We start from the raw sequence: 21,563 nt of genomic DNA on the forward strand, positions 1-21,563 counted from the left end.
CCCCTGTGGGCTCATGTATTTGAATGTCTGGTTCCTGGTTGGTTGATGGAATTGCTTAGGTGTGGCCTTGTTGGAAGATGTGTGTCCCCTTGTTGCTTTAAAAATTATAGCATTCGAATAGGAAGGCCTATCTCTCCTCTGTTCTGCTCTCTCTCTCTCTCTCTCTCTCTCTCTCTCTCTCTCTGTCACTTTGTCTCTCTGTCTCTCTCTGTCCCCTGTCACTTTGTCTCTCTGCCCCCCCCTCTCCCTCCCTCCCTCTCCTCTCTCTGTCTCTGCCTACCGGGCTCCCTGCTATTAATTCACCCTCTGAAACTGTAAACAAGTCCCCAGTTGAATGCTTTAGAGTCTTTTCACAGCAACAGAACAGTAAGAGATTAACCAAAACCTAGCATTGTGTGCTAAAATAACCCTTTCTCCCCTAAGTTGGTGTTTGTTCATTTTATCACAGCAACAGAAGTGAGCCCAGCAATACACTTGCTCTTCTCTGGTAATACAGTTGTTGCTGTATTACCCTACACTGTAAAACATACATCTCTGTTTCATGGTACAATCCTAAATACTAAAACAAAGAATTTTCTGTCTGAAATTCACTGTCTGTGAGTTGCCTGTCTCTACCCTGACTACCCCAAAGAGAGACTCTTCCCGCATTAACTTTTTAAGAACAACGACCTCACTACTTGGAATACCTTCCATTGTAAATCAAGCTAATTATTATCAGCCCCACAAGAACTGAATTGTATACACGTTTCAAGATCAACATTTTACCTACATTTGCCCCTGAATTCTCCTGAACATCATGGTTATCGCCATTGATTAGATAAGTAATTCTTCAGGAGATGTACTAACCTGGCTGCTAACGGCTAGAGAGCTGAGAGTTCAAGTTCAAACCCAGCCTAACTGTTCTGCTACCTTCTCTGTTCAGGTGAAACTTGAAAATTGGAGGGCCGATATCTTATTCTCCGGTAACTTTTAATCATGAAAATGAAGGCAGAGGAGGAAGAGGAGTGTGCCTTAAAAGCTCACATGGCCTGAGTCCTTAAGGCCTCTCTCTCCTCAAAACCCTGCACGGATGCAAGGGCAAGCTTGCTCTTCCAGGTTGAACGCCATACTTCTGTCTGCTTTGTGAATGTTGTTCTACAGACCATCGTCATTGTAGTCGATGGTCTTTCCGGTGAGGCAGTATTGATCCACTTTCTGAAGCTTCCATTCAATTTCTTCTCTCTGTGGCTCAATTCTAATTTTCAATTAGAATTCAATTTTGATTTTCATTTATTTCACTTATTCTTGAACTCATAGAATAAGTTCCCCATGTTCATAGTCTAACTGATATATATCTGACTTTGAAGGGAGAACTCTTAATCAGGATAGATTAAAGTGCTATTTTTGTTCTGTGGATTTGTTTAAAGGGACACTTTAATTCCATCAGGCTCCTGACTGGGACTAGAGTCTTAAGGGTGAGGCTCTGAAAGCCAAGTCCTTGGAATTCATCCACAGTCAAGGGCATATCTGAGTCACAGAGAGTGTGAATTAGATGCATGCAGGAATCTATTAAGAAACTTAGAAACTCCAGACAGTCCTGTTCATCATGTGTGTCCCAAGATGGCCTTTATAAGAACTGAAATGCTCTCTCTAGAAGATTCCTCTGAGCTGTCTAAATAAAATTGTTGGTTGGATAGTTGGTTGGTTTTAGAGGCTTTACCTCCTGGGAATGTGTGGCTTCTTGTTCAGCAAGTCATAAAGATGATACCATTGGCAAGTCCTCACCAAGTAAGATCTCAGAAAAAAGGAGAAGAACTCTCTCCAGCATGAATTTCTCTATTTTCATTGACTAAATCCATGGGGGAGATCAAAAGACAGGCTGACCATACTTCTGTGTTGTATAGCTTTTGTGCAGAGGGAACAAAGCTTATGTCCTGGGAGACACAGCTGCAGAAGGCTCTGCTCTTGTGTTTTTGGTGTAGAGACTGTTGTTGGCCAGAGCCCTGACACCAAAACCAAAGTGAGCTAGAGAGCAGGCAGTCATGGAATCAGCAGGCAGTCATGGAATCAGCAGACAGTCATGGAGTCAGCAGGCAGTCATGGAATCAGCAGGCAGTCATGGAATCAGCAGGCAGTCATAGAGTCAGCAGGCAGTCATGGAATCAGCAGACAGTCATGGAGTCAGCTTTGACAGAGGAGAAAAACATTCTGGTTACTAAGAACCCAGAATGAATACTTTCTATGTAACTTGGATGTTTTTCCAAGAAAAGCCAGAAAAATAAAAAGGCATACAGGGCACTTACAGCAAGCAGCACAGGAACCTTTTTCTATCATGCTTCATAAACTGTATTAAAGGAGAATTCAGCCATCTCTAACATTTCAACTGCAAACTCCTCAGCCCTCTGTCACACATTTGCTTTGCTGTCTCTAACAAAGTATGGAATGTATTTGTGATCTATCTATTGGGTAAAGAGGAATTACAGCGGTTTAGATTCTGGGACCTGCTGACCAAGTTTCACTCAAACACCTAGTGTATCACAACACCCATTCTACCGTGTGAGAGCCTGATTGCATCAAGTCGTTTGCATCCCTTGGCAAACTGTACATAAGGCAATCAGTGTTCACTCCTAAAGGGCTGGTACTTCACTGTCCCATTTTCCAGATGTGAAGCAGCCTACAGAGGCCAACAGACAGACCTGGCATGCTGACTTCTCTTACACTCACAGAACTTTGACTCACTTTGACCTTTCCTGAAAACCACCTTTGATTTCTCTTCAGAAAAACTTGCTTCTGCCTTGTTTGACTTTTTGATATTTAGCTCTTAGAGTGTGGACATCTATCTCAGGACAAACACTCTAACAGAGCTTGTTATTCCCAACTCTTTCCTAAACTTACAGTTCAGGAAGGTTAACTCTATCCCTACAGGGACGGTTCTGTTAAACTAGGCCCTGAATATAGCAGCTGACTCTCTATGAAGATAAACTTCTCACACATTGCTTACCTCTTTTCTCAAGGGCAGGATCAGGGGTATTGGGGCCTGGTTGGTTCAGATACTTATGTGGTCTGAACTTAGTTGGATGTGGCTTTGCTCAGCAAACCCTTGGTGAGATCGCTCCGAGGAACGTTGTTGCTTCCTTGGCTAGAGATGCACTAGGAATTTGCTTGCAAATCAGTTCTGTGTTGGATCTATGGCAGATGTTTCATGCCTGAGTCATTCTGCTCTACAGTTCTCCACTTCTGGAAAACTGGGTCAATGTCTCTGGTTCCCATCTCCCGGGCCTCCCTTTCTCCTCATCATCTTTTATGAGCCAACTTGCGAACTCCCCAGATATCTTTCATTTGAGCCCAGAGTTTTGTAGTCTTACCTCACCTGTTTTAGGCTGCATTTCCATATTTGTATTTTTCCTCTTTGTTCAGTCAGAAGAATCTATTTGGAGAAAGGTGAGAGTCAAACTCAGTAGCCCTGTTAACACTTTGTCTTCCAATGGCATCATTCTTTCTACTAAGAAGCAGCTTCATTCCTTCTTCACTTGCTACACAGCAAGGATGGCCACCTGTTGCCGTCTGTCCTTCAGAAAGGACCAGACAAGGAGGTGCTCAGAACATGAGTAACTTTCATGGGAAATTTTGGCTCTGAGCCCTCCCCAGAACTTTTTAGTCATATTCCTGTCTCCCTTCTTGCCCTACTTTGCTCATTCAGAGACTACTCCTCCATTGTCACCAGACAGTGACCAATGTTCCGTATTCTTTTTCCAAAAATGTATGGAGAACTCAAGGTTTCCGGCTAAGTGGACTTACCTGACATACTGCCTATATGAAGTCTCCCCTTTCCCACGGGAAGACACGTGGCCTTTTCACTCCCCCTGAGCAGTGCTTAGAAACCACTTTGTGTTCAGTAACCATCAGCTCGCTGTCAAGGACAAACGTAACAACAAGGAGCAAAACCAATAATATTCCCTGGTGGAGAGCATGATACAGTGATGGAGGCAGTTGTCAATCAAGTGTGTCCAGGAAGATGCAGTGTCATGGTTGAGAATTTCCCCAGGGCAAAGGGTCTGTCTAGGGAGAGATGGAAGATCTTCTTAAGAAGTAACTTTTAGGCTCATGTCACTAGTGAGGAGAGAAGAAAAGTATCTTCAAAGCCGAAATAACAGCACCTGCAGATGCCCAGTAGCAGGAAGAGTGGCGAGTTCTAAGGCTTTTAAGGGATGTATAGTTGGAACCAGTGAGGCATATTTTCTCACAGTTAGCACTCCATTATCCCAGAGTCATCTGATGACTTTAAAATTTTATTAGACATACCTCATAAATAATTTATTTGAGAGTTAGGTAAGCTGGTCATGTTGCCAATCCCTGGAGGAACCAGTCACTGTGAGTTTCTTGCATCCATGATACCCAACAATAGGATTTTTCCATTTTAAAAACGGTAGACACCCCAAAGATTACCTAAGGCCAGCTTTGTTTTTACAGGTGAGGAAACTCAGGTCTCAAACATGCAACCAGCAAATTGCTTCACACAGCAGAGGCTCTGTCAGGATGGTTTGTCTGCAGTTTGTAGTCCCATGTCCGGAAACTGAAAATAGGATTAATTTTTAACTTCCTGCTCATTGACGAGTTAATCAGGTGTTTTGAGGCATTCACTGCGACTTCATTTCATCAAGGGAAAATCCAGTCACAGCAAGAGCAGATCAGTAACACAGTGTGCCACCCACCGTGTGAGAAGGTTTAGCTCTGCAATGAGTGTGGTAGGGTTCTCGTTGGTGGCTTTGTCTGTAGGGTGAGATAGACAATCCACAGACCACTAATAGCAGGTGGAGCTCAAAACTGGAGCATGCCCAGTGTGTCAGTTCCATTTCATATTTCACTCACAAAATACCTCACAAAAAGAATGAGAGAGGAAGAACTTATTTGAGTTCGTGGTTAGTTTTTGGCTGTCATGGTGGAGGAGGCACGGTGGAATTCATGGCAGCTTCGTCTGGGTGGCGGTAGCTTACCACATGGCTTGTTCATGTTGTGGCAGGCAGATTTGGGAGCAGAGAGCTGTGACCATCAATACCCACCTCTGGTGAGCCACTTTTGTAAGCTAGGTCATTTTCCCAAAGGTCCCACAGTCCCTTAAGATAATGCTACCAGCTAGAGACCAAGTGGTCCATGTACTGGCAGGTGTCTGTCGGGGGGCAATTGCATTTGCCTTCACAGAGTACCAAGGTATCTTGAAAATGCAAAGAATGGCCATTCAACGTGAGACATTCAGGCAGACTTCATAGAGGAAGCAACATCTGAGGTGAATTTGGACCATTACAGCTGAACAAGGATAAGGATAGCTTTGTGGCTGTGGAAAGAGACCACAAGAGAGCCAAGCAGAGAAGCAGAAAGGGAGATGGTGACCAGATAGGTAGAAACTAAAGTACAGGAGTTGTGGTAGTACCAAAGCCTAAAGGTTTAGATACAGGGGAAGACGGGCTCCCTTGGAGACAGCAGGAATGAAACTGTAAACAGCTTGAAATGTTTGGCTTCTGCATCATTTAGGATTTGGCACCATCCATTACCAGTCACAGGAAACCTAAAAATGCCAATTACTTAAGCCATATAGAAACATGATTGTCCTGAAGGACCTCAGGGTCGGCATGCCATCTATGCCCCGGAAGCTCCACAGATGCTCGTGGGAGCCAGAGTTCTGTGTATCTAGTTCTGACACCTTCATGGCTGCAATAAAGACTGAGAAATACAGTGTAATGTTCCAAGGAATCATCTCCAGCTAAAGTCCAGCCTCCTGTTATTAAGAAGGGAGACCATAGTTATGAGGTGAGAAACACAGTCTCTTCCAGGGAGTTTAGACTGAGCAGTCTGTGTGATAGAAGTACATTTTCATCTTGCATGTGTCAGGGAGTAGTGGCCTATGTGGACATGTGCACGGTGGGTGGCTACCCACGGGGTTTCTGTCTGAGGCAGTTACAGTCTTATGACCTAACTAGGTTTCTATCTGAGGCAGTTACAGTCTTCCTGCTGAGAACTTAGATGACCTAACTTTTATAGTAACGTTGAGACAGTACATGTATTCTTTTTCCCCATTAATTAATTTATTCACTTTATTTCCCTATTGCAGACCTTCCAGTCCCCCCAGCTCACAGCTCCCCCTCCCCTCTACTCCTCCCCTTTTCCTCTGAGAGGAGATTAGGCACCCAGTTAGGGGAACAGGAGCCATAAGCATGCAACAGAGTCAGGGAACACACATGAACACCAAGCTGTACTTCTGCTACATATGTGCAGAGGGCCTAGGTCCAGCCTATGGACCTCTTTGGTTTGGTTTGTTTCAGACTCTGGGAGACTCCAAGGGTCCAGGTTAGTTGATTTTTGTTCTTCAGACTTCCTATCCCCTCGGGGTCCTTCAGTCCTTCTTCCCCCAACTCCTCCACAAGACTCCTTGAGCTCTGTCCAATGTCTAACTGTGGGTCTCTGCACCTGCCTCTGTCAGCTGTTGGGTGGAGCCTGTGTCAGAGGACAGGTATGCTGGGCTCCTGTACGCAAGCACAGCAAAGCACCAACAGTAGTGTCAGGGATTGGTTCTTGTTCATGGGACAGGTCTCAAGTTGGGCCAGCTATCAGCTGGCTACTCCCTCAGTGTCTGCTCCATCCCTGTCCCTGAACCTCCTTTAGGCAGGACAAATTCCAATTGGAAGGTTTTGTGGGCCTTCTTTCTGTATTCTTTCTGCTAATAATTTGAGTGATTTTCTGTGAACCTGGCCAGCGCATCCAATCCCGGTTCTGGATACCTGGGCAAATTGCTGAAGGCACTGAGCCTTGTTACCCACTATCCACACACTTAGAGCCAGCGTCTCTGTAGGATGAAATGGAAGCCTGCAGTCTGGAGGTCTCAATTCAGGAGGACATTCTTTTTCACATCCCAGTCATCAGGTGATCTCGATTCCTTCAACTTAGGAGGTTGAAACTATGCTTAGGACACTGCAGCTGAGATGAGGTTCATCAGACAGATGGAGTTTTATCTTATGAAATTCAGCCCTTTGAAGAGCAGGTTTGTTTTTTGTTTTTTTCTTTCTCCAGAATTATTTGTATTTCAGTTCTATTTGGGAATTATGATTTTTTATCTTCTTACCCTATATTTGTTACAAACCTTTGAGGTGATTTTCTGGCAAGGCTGTTGGGCCTCGGGACAGGTTGTGAAAGACCCTGACTCTCTAATCTTGTGTCAGAAAGAACAGGTGGACTCTTTGTTTCTTTGTTTGCCTCCTCTAGTGCAGTGAAACAAAATTTGAGGTGGTTAATTTGAGGGGAGATGCAGGTGTCTTTCTAGACCTTCTGTAGACTGAGAATCCTGAAGACTTAACCCCAGTTATGCCTTTTCTCAAAGTACCCAGCTTAGTGTCAGAGCAAAACACAAACCCCAGGATACCTAATTGTTTTGTGCACTTCATTCATTAAATCAGAGTGGCCATCCTGGCATGCCATGTCTGTGCCTGGCTTTAGTGTCAACGAAAGCTGTGGTTATTTGTAACTCATTGATAAATGTGCTAATCTGTTTCCTTGGCTAATGAAATCAGCCCACCAGTTTGGCTCTTTTTCCTACCAAATTGACCACAAAACCTGTTTTTCATTGTAGTTAGTGACAACTTGAATTTATCTGCTGAGCAATAAAAATGCAGCAGGTTGACCTTTCTGTACTGGCTGAATGCCACCATTTGTCAAAGGCAATTGAACTGGACAGTTCAACAAATGTCTGAACTGCCCCCTGTACTCAGCTTTGTGTCCGATTCCTGGGGATCAAAGGACGATAAAGATGAGCTCTGGCCTCAAGCTGGGGGCTTGCACATGCCCTTAGCCTGATACTTGAAAAGTATCTCCCGTGTTCCCCATAAGGCTCTAAGCCCCGGAGAAATATAGGAAATAAAATAGACAAGTCCTTCTTACTCTCAGGGAGCTTACACTCTAGATCAAGCAGACAACCCAAAAAGGATGGAACGATAAATTCTATGAAGAAAATGTTGAATAACGGAGGGTAAAATTGACGGCGTTGACTTCACAGGGAGAATCAAGAAAAACTTCTCCGAATAGGGAAGGGCCGTTGAGCAAAAAGAAGAGACGGTCTAAGAAGGAGGGTCTATGTGAATGTCTTTTGGGAGCACATTCGGGGTGAAGCCAGGGAAGGAGAAGCTGGGCATGGCTGGGGGTACTGCCACAGCAGGGCTGGAGCTGTGTGCTATCAGTTACTTCTCTTGTAAGGAGAAACTTCATTATAGGGTGAGTTTTTGTTTTTGTTTTTGGTTTTTTTTTTTAACCTATTTAGTTCTAATTTCCTATAATTACTGTACAAGTGAGACCATCCTTTTCCACCAGAGAGGGGATTTTCAGGCTGTGGGAAGTACATAGGTGGTGGTTGTTCTCTGTTATAGATTTGTCAAAACTCTGCAAGCCTCCATAATGACACTTGTGTCCTTTCAGCATGAGTTCCCTGGGCCTACAGGCCCTGTGTATGGATTTGCTTTCTCCTCTGTCTTTGCCTCATGCCTACTAATCGTTTCTATCTCAGCTCTGATGTCACCAGCACTGAGTTGTCCTGGCTGCCCCCACCCTCTGGGTTAGGCGTTCTTCTCCCTGTGCTCCATGGCAACCCACCATCTCCTCCTTTAGCACCGTGGCCCTCAGCACATAAGACACTTCTGTTTTTCTTTAAAGATTTGTTTACTTCTATTTTTATAGGTATGGGTGTCTTGCCTCCATATATAGTCTGTGCACCGTATGCATGCCTTGTACCCAAGGAGGCAGAGAAGGTGCTGTAGCTCTGGCACTGGAGTTAACAGACAGTGGCGAGCCATCGTGTGGGTGCTGGGAATTGACCCTCCAGTCATGTGGAAGAAAAGCCAGTGCTCTTTCACTTCTGAGCCATCTCTCCATCAGTCTCTAAATGGGCCACGTCTTGAGGATAGGTACTGTTGATCTTTAACAACAATACCTAACATAATGATAAGAAACTTAGATGTCTATAAACAGTAAGTGTCCCTAGACCTGATCAGGACTTCTAACCTAACCATAGTGGATTTATCTTCTTGAATGGGGCCTTTTTTTTTTAGGCTTCCATGTCATGACATTGTTGTGGTCAGTGGTAAACTGAACATAAAGTATTCCCTTAGTATTCTATCAACTGGTGACAGTGTAGCTGTCTTGGTTTGTGTAAGAAAGGACTGTGGTGTCCATGCAGTGGTGACATCACTGAATGATGCACTTCCAAGCCTGCATCTCTTTCTTGAAGCAATATATAACAAGAAACTTTTTAACTATTTTTTTCCTTTTTTTTTAATTATAGCCATTTTGCTTTATCACAGATGCTGTGTGCATCATCTTTTAAACCAACACTGAGTGATGTGAAGTAGTTTATCATGTGAACCTCTCAGTCTCTGCGTTGAGAGAACAGAGACCTAGAAGTGCCCACCCAAGGGTAGTTGCTAGAATGAAGTGGTTGGTGCACAGAAAGTGGTAGACAATGCCTCAGTATGCAGTGCATGCCAGGTAAATGCCTTTGAACTCCATTACTATGATCAGAGCAGAAAAGCTCATGTTCTAACAAAGGACAGGCCATTATCTTTCCATTGTCCTTTCTCTCGTAGATTTAAGAGCAGAATCTGATTAAGTTTTGACACATGAACACATTGAAAAATCAATGTTCCAAATAATACTTCCAGAAAGGTTCCAAGTGACCTTTCTGTTATTTCTCAGCTGCCCCCATAGGCAGCCAGGGACTCTATATAGGGGAGATATGATGTGGACACCTACTACTTCACAACTGTAGAGGGTCCCATAAGCCTTTTCTCAGTGATGTTCCTGTGAGTATAAATGGATTAATTTACACGTTTCATTGTTATTTATTATTATTGTGTATGGTATCGTAAGAGATGGCATAACACATACCAAGGCACACATACGGAGGTCAGAGCACAACCTGGGACATCTGTTCTCTTCTGTTACCGTGGGATCCGGGGATGTAACTGAGGCCTTATGTCCTGTTTAACAAGTGATTTTATTCATGCTGTCTTGTTGGCCTAAGGATGCATTTGGGGTTTTGGTTGGTTGATAGGTTTTTGTTGTTGTTGTTGTTGTTGTTTTGAGACAGTGTCTCACTGTATAGCCCTGACAGGCCTGGAACTTGCTATGTGTACCAAGTTGTACCTGTACTCAGAGTCATCTGACTGCCTCTGGCTCCCCAGTGCTGGGAATAAAGGCACACTTTGCTGGACTCCCAAGGATAGGTTTTTAAAATGGACATTGCAACAGTGGTTGGAAACAAAGGAAACCACGCCAATCAAGAGCCCTCTTCTCAAATGTCCTTTCTGCAGTGGAACCAGACAGCAAGGACTGTCACCTGCACACCAGCTGTGGGAGTCAGTGCTCGTGAGACAACATGGGTGCTTTGTCCTGTTCTAAACTTTACGTTTTTGTGCTTTTCAGCTGTTTAAGAGTGACCAGGACTGCACAGAAGTAATACTGACTGATACTAAAGTAAAGCTTTGGAACAAACCTCGAATGGGAAACTCCCACAGTATACTAGTTTTATGATAACCAGATAAAACTTTGATTTATAACTTCATAATCTGCAGCATGGGCCTTGGGGTGCAACCTACCCCATGGGCTATTGTGAACATTGACTTCCGTGTGTTCTAATATGAGTCAGTGTTCACGATGGTGCACCCACATGAGCTATCATGTAACTAGTAAAGAATGATCGCTAAACAAGAGAATAAATCAACAGTTGTTCATCTAAGTGATTTGTCTCTGACAATTAAGAGGAGGGAAAAAGAAAGCTAAAAAGCATTCAGTGCTCATTTTAGTCCAAAAAAAAAAAAGAGGAACAGCAGAATCCATTTGTATGTGTGTGCATGGAGAAACATGCAGAGAAGCGGAAGGAAATCCAGCAGCTTGGGATGGAGTGGATGGTTTTGTATCATATTTTCTCACTGATTGTGACAGAAGTATGTTAGCTAGTTTTATAAAGCCAGGAATGGGAATAGGCCGAACCGGAAGATGCTCTTAGGCCTGGGCAGACAGAGTGGGCGTGTCCGGGAAGGCAGACAGAAAGCCCTCAGGATGATTTAAGGCTGCATTGTAGTCTGCTTCTTTCCTGCTCATTTTCATTCAGTATCATGTATCCTTTAGTTGTTGGCACAGGGCATAGTGACATTTCTTCATTTCTGTTTTACCTCTGTCTGCATTCGTCCATCAGAACTCAGGGTGTGTGTGTGTGTGTGTGTGTGNGAGAGAGAGAGAGAGAGAGAGAGAGAGAGAGAGAGAGTAAGACTGATAGATTGATAGCACCATGGAGTGTCTATCAAACAGAGAGCCAGAGAGCAGCTTCAGCCAGGCCTGGGGGTGCAGGCCTGGGGGTGCAGGCTGGTAAACCCAGCTGCCCAGGAGGCTGAAACAGGAAGGGTGCAAATGTGAGGCTAGCCCCTGGCTACAGGGAGCGTTCAAGGCTAGCCTAGATAAATAAGGTAAGGAGGCCCCGCCTTACAATTCAAAGAGAATTTTTTTTAAAGGATTAGGAGTCTGTCTCAGAGGTAGAACCCTTGCCAAGCATGTGTCAGTCCCGTCCCCACCCTTAAAAAACTAACTGTTTTAGTATAATGTTAAAAGTACATTATGCACAGACATGGCCAAAAAGAGAGCAATTGTTAGCTGCTATACTGGGAATACCATGAGAGATAAAGCTCCCTCGTATTCCTGTCGGGCTCCCCAGTCCCTTTCCCTCGTGCCTGCGCGTGCTCCCAGTGGTGTTCTGTGCATGTACAGGCTGTGTCTGAATGTTGTTGAAAAGCAAATGGTGGTCTGTCCTATGTGTACAGAATTGTTCCTCCATCTCTATAAAGATGCAATCTGAACCTTTACAAAAAACCGTGCGGTGAGCCCCTGCTTCTCTCCGAAGGGCCTCACAGTATTGGAGCGCTGGAAGAATTTTGCTGTTTGTGTTGGAGAAATGGCAGGGGTTTTTCAGATGCTGCAGCAGGCTTGTAAAAATCTTATTTTAGCAGCATAGCAACAAAGCTGTCTTCCATGTGGGGAGGAGATGCATCGATCGACGGCTCTAACTGGGCTTCACAATAGTATGCACTCTGCTGTGGTGGGCAGTGGTGTGCAGCCGTGGAACGAACACCTCTGCTGGCGAGACAGCAAAACCAATTCCTGTCAAGGGAGGAAAGTCAAGAGCTAGCTCCTGTTTTCTGAGAAGAGGTGGGAGCAGTCTGGGGGCCCAACCCAGCCCCCGAGTTTTCAGTGAAGCAAGGAAGGGGATAACAATTCCGCATGATTCCAGAAGTAAGATATGTGCCCCTCCCAAGTCACCCGGTGAGAATTTTAGCACTCCCTTGACAAAGAAATGGGAGCAAGAGGAGGCCAGGTGACACTGGATCACAAAATTCTTTCTTTAGAGAGTCAGGCCCTGCTATGGAGTCCTTCCCGAGGACCCATATCTGTTATGTTGATTAAAAGGAGAGACAGACAGAGAATCAGAAATTGAGAAAGGAGACATTACACGAGGCAGGAAAGCAGGCCTTTATTTAAAGAAAAAGTCCTACCCAGCTGGGGTTGAGACAGACACTGGCTGAGAGTCAGCTTCCAAAGCTAGGGAAGTGTCGACAAGCATGAATTGTAACTCAGTGCTCTGGGGTCCTTCATGTCCTTGAGATACTGAGACTCGGGAGCACAGGGCTGGCCTAAGGAACACTGAGGGTTTACTGTCTTCTCTGTGAACAGGTTCAAACCTGCCCACGGCTATCCAAGTTCCCTTCTGACTGATTTACGTGTGTGTTCACAGCTCTTCTTTCCCCCTCTGCAAGAATCAGGTTGTGTAATTCAGAAGGCTAAAAAAAAAAAAAAAATAACAGAGTAGAAATAAGTCAGAGACGTTAGCCGAGGTCCTCCACCTCTGCCAGGAAGGTGCCCACAGGCTGGAAGACCTCTGTGAGGTCTTTGTTTCTCCCTCCGCAGATCCCTGGCCACTCCAAGAAGCCTGCGTGTGGTGTTGGGTTCCAGCAGCATTTAAGAAGTAAAACCCTGTTCTCCGCAGCTTATTCCTGTAAACTAGGAAGTTTGTCCTCACCGGCCAGGTTCCCAGCGTTTCCTGGCATCTCAGCCTTGGCAGCAGGCTTGGGAAAACTGAAATGTTTTATGGCCAGGAGGCTGAGGCATGATGGCTGTGTGTTTGCCGCCCAGTGCGTCTGAGGGCTGCCGAGCTTCCTTCAGTCTGTCACAGTGACTGTCTATGTTGACATTCTGGTTTTATAACAAGAAAGAGGGAGAGTTTGGCTCAGCTTCAGGGATATTGTCAGAGTCCTCAGCCAGGAGGGGCGTCCTGTGCTAGACTTTTGTGGCTTTATCTCTGTAGTTCAGGTGCTGGGATTCAAACCTGAGACCTCACAAGTGCTAAGAGTGTGCTCCCCCACTGAGCTATACCTTAGCCTATGACCTTGGTTTTTCTTAATTCTGAAACATAAGACTTACTGTTAGAAGCTCACAGCGCTGTGTTTTGTAAGGCTAAAAATGCGTCAGAGCTCAAGACGAGACATAACTAACACACCAGTCTATTCAACAGAAGAACTGAGCAGTGCTAGTTTTGGAAGAGCGTGGATGAGCTTATCCAGGGAAGAAACAGCTCAGACCCTGTGCTGTCATTTATCCTGAGCAGTCCCCAGTTCGCTCTCAGAGGCTCCTGAGATAGAACATTTGCTGCCACCTATGAAGAGGTGTCTGTCTTCTACTCTCCTCTCCAAGATACAAAGCCAAAGGGAAAAGGATTCTTTCAGATGTGTGTGTGTGTGGGGGGATCCCTCAGTATCTCTCTCTCTCTCTTCGACTGTTCTTCCCCAGGCCATGAGCAGTAGGTTCAGTCCCTTGCTGGGGGATATCAGTATTAAGTCCCATGTATAAAGTATTTGCATCTAACCCATACAAATCCTCCCATTTACTTTAAATCCATCTCTTACATGGGAAATAGCAGGGAAAAAATTTATCCATGTTCATTTCAGACAGAACTCTTGTCCCTGAGTGTTGTCGACCCATGGCTACAAATCCACAGGTGCCGAGGCTTGACTGTATTTGCGTGAGGTATACATTTATCTGTGCTCATAACTTTGAATTCATTTATTTATCTATTCATCCACCCATTCATTCAACAGTAGTCATTGAAACCTACTGTGTACTTGGGAATATACCAGTGACCAAGATAGGTCATCTCCCCAAGGAGATAAATCCTTATTTAAAACTGTAAAGAAGTAAAAGAAATGAGTAGAGTAGAAAGAAACATTTCTTGTTTGCAACCTTGTTTCTTTGAGCTAAAAGAGGAGAAGAGACAGACAAAAACAAAACAAACAAACAAACAAACCCTCCATACTTTTCATTACTTAAAGTCTAAAGTATTTCTTAGCTCACGCAGACTGCTATAATAAACTACCATAGTCTGATGTATACACAACAGACGCTTCCTTCTCACAAGTCTAAAGTGCAGGAAGTTTAAGATCAAGATGCCAGTCTCTTGATGTCTTGTGGGAGTTTTTTTTCTCTGATGTATAGGAATGACGTAGCCAGGGAGCTCTCCCTCTGTAGTCCCCTTGATAAGGACACTATTTATGAGGGGGCATGCCCAGTGCATGTGGGTATATGCATAGGCACACACATTAAATAAATGTAATCATTTTTTGAATTTCAGTAGATCTCCTGGGGAGTTCTCAGAAACTGGGGCAGTGCTAGAATTTTCCAATGTAGCGAGTTTTTTCCACCTGGTTGGCAACATTGAACTCTCTCTCCTTCTATGTCTGGGCAGAAAGACTGCTCAAGGAGAACCAGTGGGTAATATAGCACTTGAGGAAACGGTAGGATCCTGTCTTTCCTCATGGTGTTTCTACGTGTAGGCCAGGGGTAGCACTGTCCCCATCCATTTGGATTCCTAACACGAAGTGCTACCCCTGCTCCAGCTAAGTTTGCAATTCCTGGGTGAGCCTTCTCTGGGAAAGCTCTTCTTCCATGTCTCCCTAGCCAGTCTGTGCCCCCACTACCCTCCCAGGAAGCTTATTTTCACTGTCAGCAAACTCACAGAGATGTGGATTCCATCCTCTTCACAGCCCCTATGAAGGAGAGAGAAGGTTTTGTTAACTGGCTGGCATCCCCTATCCCCAGTCTAAGAGGAAAGAAGATATAAGGGGAATCCTTCCATCCTTCACACAGTGGATCTTCCTCAATAGGCATTTGATGAAATAGTAGTAACACAGTTCCTACCAGTGGAGGCCTTCTGAGAGGCCTCTTACAAAGCACTGGTGCTCAAGTGGAACCACCGCCTCTGTTCTCTTTGAAGATCATATATATATATATATAAATTTTTTTCTCTCCCCCTCCCTCTCCCTCTCTCTCCTGTGTACTGCCTACATTTCCCTGCTAAGGTCTTCTTTTCTATTACACCAGAGATAGATAGATAGATAGATAGATAGATAGATAGATAGATAGATAGATAGATAGATAGATAGATAGATAGATAGGAGAAAAGATTACAGCAGACTAAAGGACCCTGCACAGCATAAGAAACAGTCACCCTCCTGCAATGTGGATGTAATCTGTCCCCTCCAAAACCTGTCTTGGAATTCGGTGTCTGATGTAACAGTGTTGAAAGACTCTAAGAAATGATTAGGCTAGGTGTGGCACACACACCTCGAATCCTGGCACTCAAGAGACGGAGGTGAATGAGTTCTAAGGTAGCTGATCTACACAGTGAGCGCTAGTCTGGCCAGGGTTACATAGTAAGACCTTGTCTCAAAGAGACAGGGGAGGGCGTTAGGACATAAAGAAGGGTTGATAGAGTTCTTAACAGACTGAGTTAGTTGTTGCAGGGACACACAGTAGCCCCTTGTTCTCTGTCTTCTGCACCTGGCATCTGCCTTGGCCTTTCTGCTGTGTCCTGGTAGCACATGGCCCTTGCCACATGTGTCTGTCCAGTCTTAGACTTTCAGCTTCATAATCAGAAACTGAATAAACGCTTTTCTTTTGTACATTGTCTAGCCTCAGGTGTTCTGTTATAACAACAAAGGATAGACTAAAACATCTGGACCCTTATGTGCATTATAGCAGTATTCATGACAACCAAAATATTGAAATAACCTAAATGTCCATCAACCAAAGGATGAAGGAAATTTGCCTTGGAACATGACTTAGCTTCTTAAGAGGAAGGAAGTACTGTCCTTTATAGCGGTGAAGATGGTCCTAAGGGATATGGCACTAATTTAGGCAAGCCAGACAAAGGAGGTCAAACAGCATGATTTCATTTAACTGTGTGATCCCGAAAGAGTCAGGCCCATGGAAGCAGAGTAGCCTTGTGGGTGCCAGCATCTAGAGGGAGGTGCTGAACAAAGTGTTCAGTTTCTGTAATGAGAGATAAATAAATTCCAGAAATCCGTTCTACAACACGAGGATCTATAACAAACAACGTGTGATGGTTTCTCAGTTTGCTTAAGAGGGCACATCTTGAGCACTCTGGGCACAGGAGGAGGGGAAGTGCAGGGAATTTTGGAGATAATGAGTGTTTAATGCATCAGTTCTGGTGATGACTACATGGATGGGTACTTAACCAAACATACCAAATTGTATGTGCTAAGTATTTTGCATCTTTTTGTGTCAGTCACACCTCAGTAACTTAAAAAAAAAAAGTCTCCTCTTTGGTCCTTTGTCTTTTAACACTGTTATTGAAAAGAGGAATATGTTGAAAAACCAGTGTCCCTGATTCCAAGAATCGCCAGTGCTGATGGTTTTTAACTTATTCTGAATAACAGCACTGGCAGCTGGCATAACCTTTTGAACTTCCCTGTTTCTGAGGCACTAAAGGGGAGGGATGAAGCAGAAGGGCGAGAGCCGCTCAGGTTGTAGTCATGTTTCCTAGGTAGCAATACCTAAGTAGCAATGTCTCCTCTCAGGATACAGTGATGGAGGGTAGACTGGACACTGACATCATCAAGGCCCATGCAACAGTGGAAGAGAAAGAGAAGGTAGACTCTAGTCAGTAACGCGTCTGACTGGTGGATGTGCACACTTCCCCTTTCTATGAGACATCAGTCTTGTGTGTGCAGGAGGAAGCTGGAAGCTGCTCGTGTCTAGCAGCCTCTGTTGCTGCCTCTAGGAAGCCACTCTGCCTGAGTCCCCCATGCCCCCCCTGCTTCTGCTTGGTGGGCATGTATTCAGGCTCATTTCCTTCCCAGGAACTGGGGAATTTGATCTAAGATGAAAGCAAGCTTAGTTTTTTCCGTGTTATAAAGGTAAAGATGAAAATACTGGTAACAGCTTATCTTGCTTAAGGGTTACCATATGGATATATTATTACAAATGAGGACCTTCTTAGCATGGGAGGTAGGCTGTGCAAATGCACGGTCTGCAGAGCCGTGTAGAGACAGAAGAGACTCTGAAAAGATGCTCCCTGACTGATCCTCGTCCAAGGGACCAGGACATAGAGTTTCCACTTACTGTATTTGAGGTGGACTGTGAGTTATGGAATAAATACATATTTGTGGTTTAAGTATACGCTTGGTTTGGACCCGTCACTCTGGGCTGTGCACACAACACTGTACTCATTTGCCCCTGCTTGCCGATACCTCCTCACACAGATGCAGACTAGTCTATGGTTTAGTCAGTCATGGTCTTGTTTAACCATGAAGGAAGTTTCTCCGCCATTCCGTTATGAGGATGAATAAGCCCCGAGCACCTGCTGTCTACTGTGTTTGCTTTTGAAACTCAAGATAAATGAAATAGGACACTTTCATAAGAACTTGTCTGTTGGGGCTTTGAACCAACACACACACACACACACACACACACACACACAGGATGATGATGTGAGACATAGAACCTTAAAGGCTCAATGTAGGCAATACAACAGGAGCACAGAAAAGACAGTCATTTTGATGAGGAGGTCTTGAGGAAGGAGCATCTCTTGAACCTGTGTCAATGTAGGACACACCTGCCAGATAGGTTAGAACAGGAAGGACAGAGGCATGGAAACTAAGAAATTGTGAAGACTCCGTGTGACCAGGATCGGAGCCTGGGAAACATCTGGGATGAAGTTTTGAAATGAGGCTACAAGGTTTCAGTTTTCCTTGCTTGTCAGTGGATGTCATCAGACGTTTGGGAAACAGACCAACAGGGGCCAGCTCAGAAACCAAGAATTCAGAATTTTTGGTCATAGGCCAGGCAGGAAATAATTACAGCCACAAACAAGCCAGTGGGAAGAGAAGAAGGATGGAATTGGTAACGCAGTAAAGGGAGAGTGGACAGAACATGGATGGTAGACCCCACAGACATAAAAGATGGCCCAAGATTTCCAGTGAAGAACTTTTAACTTCCCCCACCCCCGAGTCACCACAGCGAAGCATGACTTTTTTACTTTCAGTCTTTCAGTGTTTGGGAAGTCAAGACGGCCCTAGTAGCTATGCCCAGAATGCAGTTAGAAACACAGACTGGCATCCCCCAAGAGAGGTGCCAGGGTAGAGGTTTGCATTCAACAGCCATCTGTCCAAGGGATGTTTAAACTCATGGGATTCAATTCCACAGGTAGAGGGCAAAGGCAAGTGTGTGTGGGAGTGGGGGGGGGATCCTGAACAGGACAGCCTGGGGACTGTCACCTCAGTATGCTCAGCTTTATAGGCGCAAAATGGCATCCAGTCTTCCAGCAGGAGACTGCTGCATGACTTGAGAGAGACAGAGGTGCCTTTCTCAGATTTGCACAAAGGCGCCGTGTGGTCTAGCAGGGATGATGGAAGTTGATGTAGGCAAAGACCAAGAACAGAGCCTCCTAGGGAACCGCCCACCCTTCCAGGGAAGACAGGGAGGAGGACCTGCAAAAGAGGCACTTAGAAGTGGCTAGAAACTTACATGGGATTATTGTGTTCGGTTGCTTCCTTAGTCACCACAGGGATCTCTCATCTGCCTCTGGTTGCGTGACTCACGTGGACCTATACCCCCAGTCCTGCCAGGCCATAGCATCACCCCCCTTCCCCAGACCAGCTGGGTTTGCTGGTGGCCTATCTCTGTTGGGTTAAGATTCAGAACTGTCACACTTGTGGCTGCCATATGCTCCTGAAGGTCAATGCTGGGCAGGTGACCGCCATCCTTGTGAATAGCTGTCTCTGTTCAGTGACCATCATTGTGCCTGCTGGTGGAGCAGAGAAAGCAGTGTTCTCTGCCCTTGTGGTTCATCCAGTCACAACCAGGTTCTAGGCAGCCAAGATTCAAGCAGGAACAAGCCACAGCCGCCCAGAGCGGGAGGGACCTTGCGTACCCTCAGGTCTTTCCTTCTTTGGGCCGGGCAGGGTTGGGGAAACTTCTTGCCCTGGTGACTGCATAGAGAAGAACGGATCTCCCCAGAACAATGGCTTGGAAGCTGGCCTGGATTCCTCGTGGCTTAACTACAGAGGCTCACTGCCTCCCCTGTATGTGTTGGTTGAGATGCTAGAAATGTTTCTTGCAGAAGAGAAGGCATGTGTCTGTCCTGGCACGTGATCATCTGCCCACACAGACCTGTCCCGGCCTCGTCTGGCATTTCTGACCTCCTTTGCATGGGTGGAAAGTTACAGGAGTGAGGAAGGGTGACAGCAACACCTTTCTGGCCAGGAATGTGCCACCTGACCCAGATCACCTCTTGTCAGCAGGATCCAGGCCAGTCCAGGGACATCAGAATGACAGTGCACCTCAGTGAAACACAGCAAGCTGAGTGGGTGGGGGCACCACCATGTTGGTTTCTTAAGCCAGCCAGGCAGTGCTTTGCCTGTGAAATATTTTAGAATGTGAGATTCAGAGTTGGCTTGAGTAAGAAACCGAGTCTCTTTCCTTTTGGGGGTGGGATGGGGTGGGGTGGGTTTTGCTTTTGGTTTGGTTTGGTTTGGTTTTGGTCTTGACTATCTGTGGAGTGTAAGTGTTCTAACTTTCCTGACTGTGTGGGCAGGAAGCCTTGCAAGAGCTCTGAGAGAGGACCTCCTAGAATTTATCCTGTTATGTGAGCTGGCGATTTGGTGCCATGTGCTTTTTTGTGTGGTGTGGTGTAATGTGTGTGCGTGCGTGCGTGTGTGTGTGTGTGTGCGTGCGTGCATGTGTGTGTGTGTGTGTGTGTGTGTGTGTGTGTGTATGTGTGTGTGTGGTCAGAAGTTAACAGGTGGCTGGAGGGGCGGGGACGCATGTAACTTCCTAAATCACTATCTTATTTTTTAAATTTTTAAAAAAAATGTTATTATGTGTGAACATGACCTTGTTTTTAAAATCAAAAGTATCATTATGTGTGAACATGGTGTGTGCATATGTAGGTGTGCATGCTATAGAGTATGTGTGGAGGTCAGAGGGCAAATAGGAAGCTGTGCTCTCCTTCCATCCTTATGTGGGTTTAGGGACTGGACTCCTATCATTAGGCTTGAACACGTTTATCCACTGAACAATCTTGCTACTCCTGTTTTGTTTTGTTTTGTTTTGTTTTGTTTTGTTTTGTTTTGTTTTGTTTTGTTTTGTTTGAGATAAGATCTCACTCCCTTATCTGCACCCCGAAGCTCTCTGATTCTGTTTAGCTATATGGCCAGTGAGCACCAGGGATCCATCTATCTATCTCTGCTCCAGCCCGACAGCACTGGGGTCACAGACATCTGCCCAGCTTTTATAAACTGGGCACTAAGGATCCAAGCTCAGGGGCGTATGCTTATGCACAGACCCTTGACCGATGACTGAGCTGTCTCCTCAGATCCCCACAGCCTCTTCTTAAAGACAGGGTTCTAAAGCACAAGTCATTTTCCTCTCATCTCGTAGGGGAAATCTAGAGAGGAATCCAAGACCAGCCTTCGGGAGCTTTGTTCCCGAGAGGCCTGCTCTGGAAAAGTTAGGAAACTAACTGATTCCCAAGGGAATTAATTTATTAACTTTGAACAAGAAATTAATTCCATATGCTGGGAATCATGTTCTTTGGTTTGGGCTTAAAGGATTTTCTGTGCTTCTAAATGGTTTTCGATGTACTGTTCCATCACTCTGGAGTTTTCCATGAAATGCAATAGCGAATTTCATCAAATGAGCCTTTCATCTTGATGAAGGACCCAGGGCTCTCATTACTCCTTTTCTTCCTTAACTGACCTTTTAATTTTATGCAGGATGCACAGGGGCAATTTGTCTTGTCTGGTCCTAATAGCACATTGCTGGGAGGATGGTTAATCACCGGGCACACACATTCGTCACTGGTGGTTGTATGTGCAAGCTCAATTTTTCTTACAGTAACTGGAGAAGCAGACTGAGCCAGAGAGAGAACATTGCGTCTGGATGGGTGCAGGAAGGATATTTGCCAGCAGATACAGAGAGTGCTCAGACCATCTCTTCCCCTCAGCACCACTGTGCAGAGAACACTAGTGGGATGCTAGGGAAGGTATCCACTGTGCAGGGAACACTAGTGGGATGCTAGGGAAGGTATCCACTGTGCAGGGAACACTAGTAGGATGCTAGGGAAGGTATCCACTGTGCAGGGAACACTAGTGGGATGCTAGGGAAGGTATCCACTGTGCAGGGAACACTAGTGGGATGCTAGGGAA

At 45.2% G+C, this 21,563-nt stretch overlaps 1 protein-coding gene across 1 annotated transcript in view; it reads left to right on the forward strand.

Moving 5' to 3' along the window:
* Prkch (protein kinase C eta) overlaps positions 1-21,563 on the forward strand; it is a 198,928-nt gene that overhangs the window by 139,554 nt on the left and 37,811 nt on the right. The gene's annotated exons all lie outside the window — the stretch shown is intronic.

The sequence above is a fragment of the Mus pahari genome, chromosome 7 (genome assembly GCF_900095145.1).
Source record: "Mus pahari chromosome 7, PAHARI_EIJ_v1.1, whole genome shotgun sequence".
NCBI classification, from domain to species: Eukaryota; Metazoa; Chordata; class Mammalia; order Rodentia; family Muridae; genus Mus; species Mus pahari.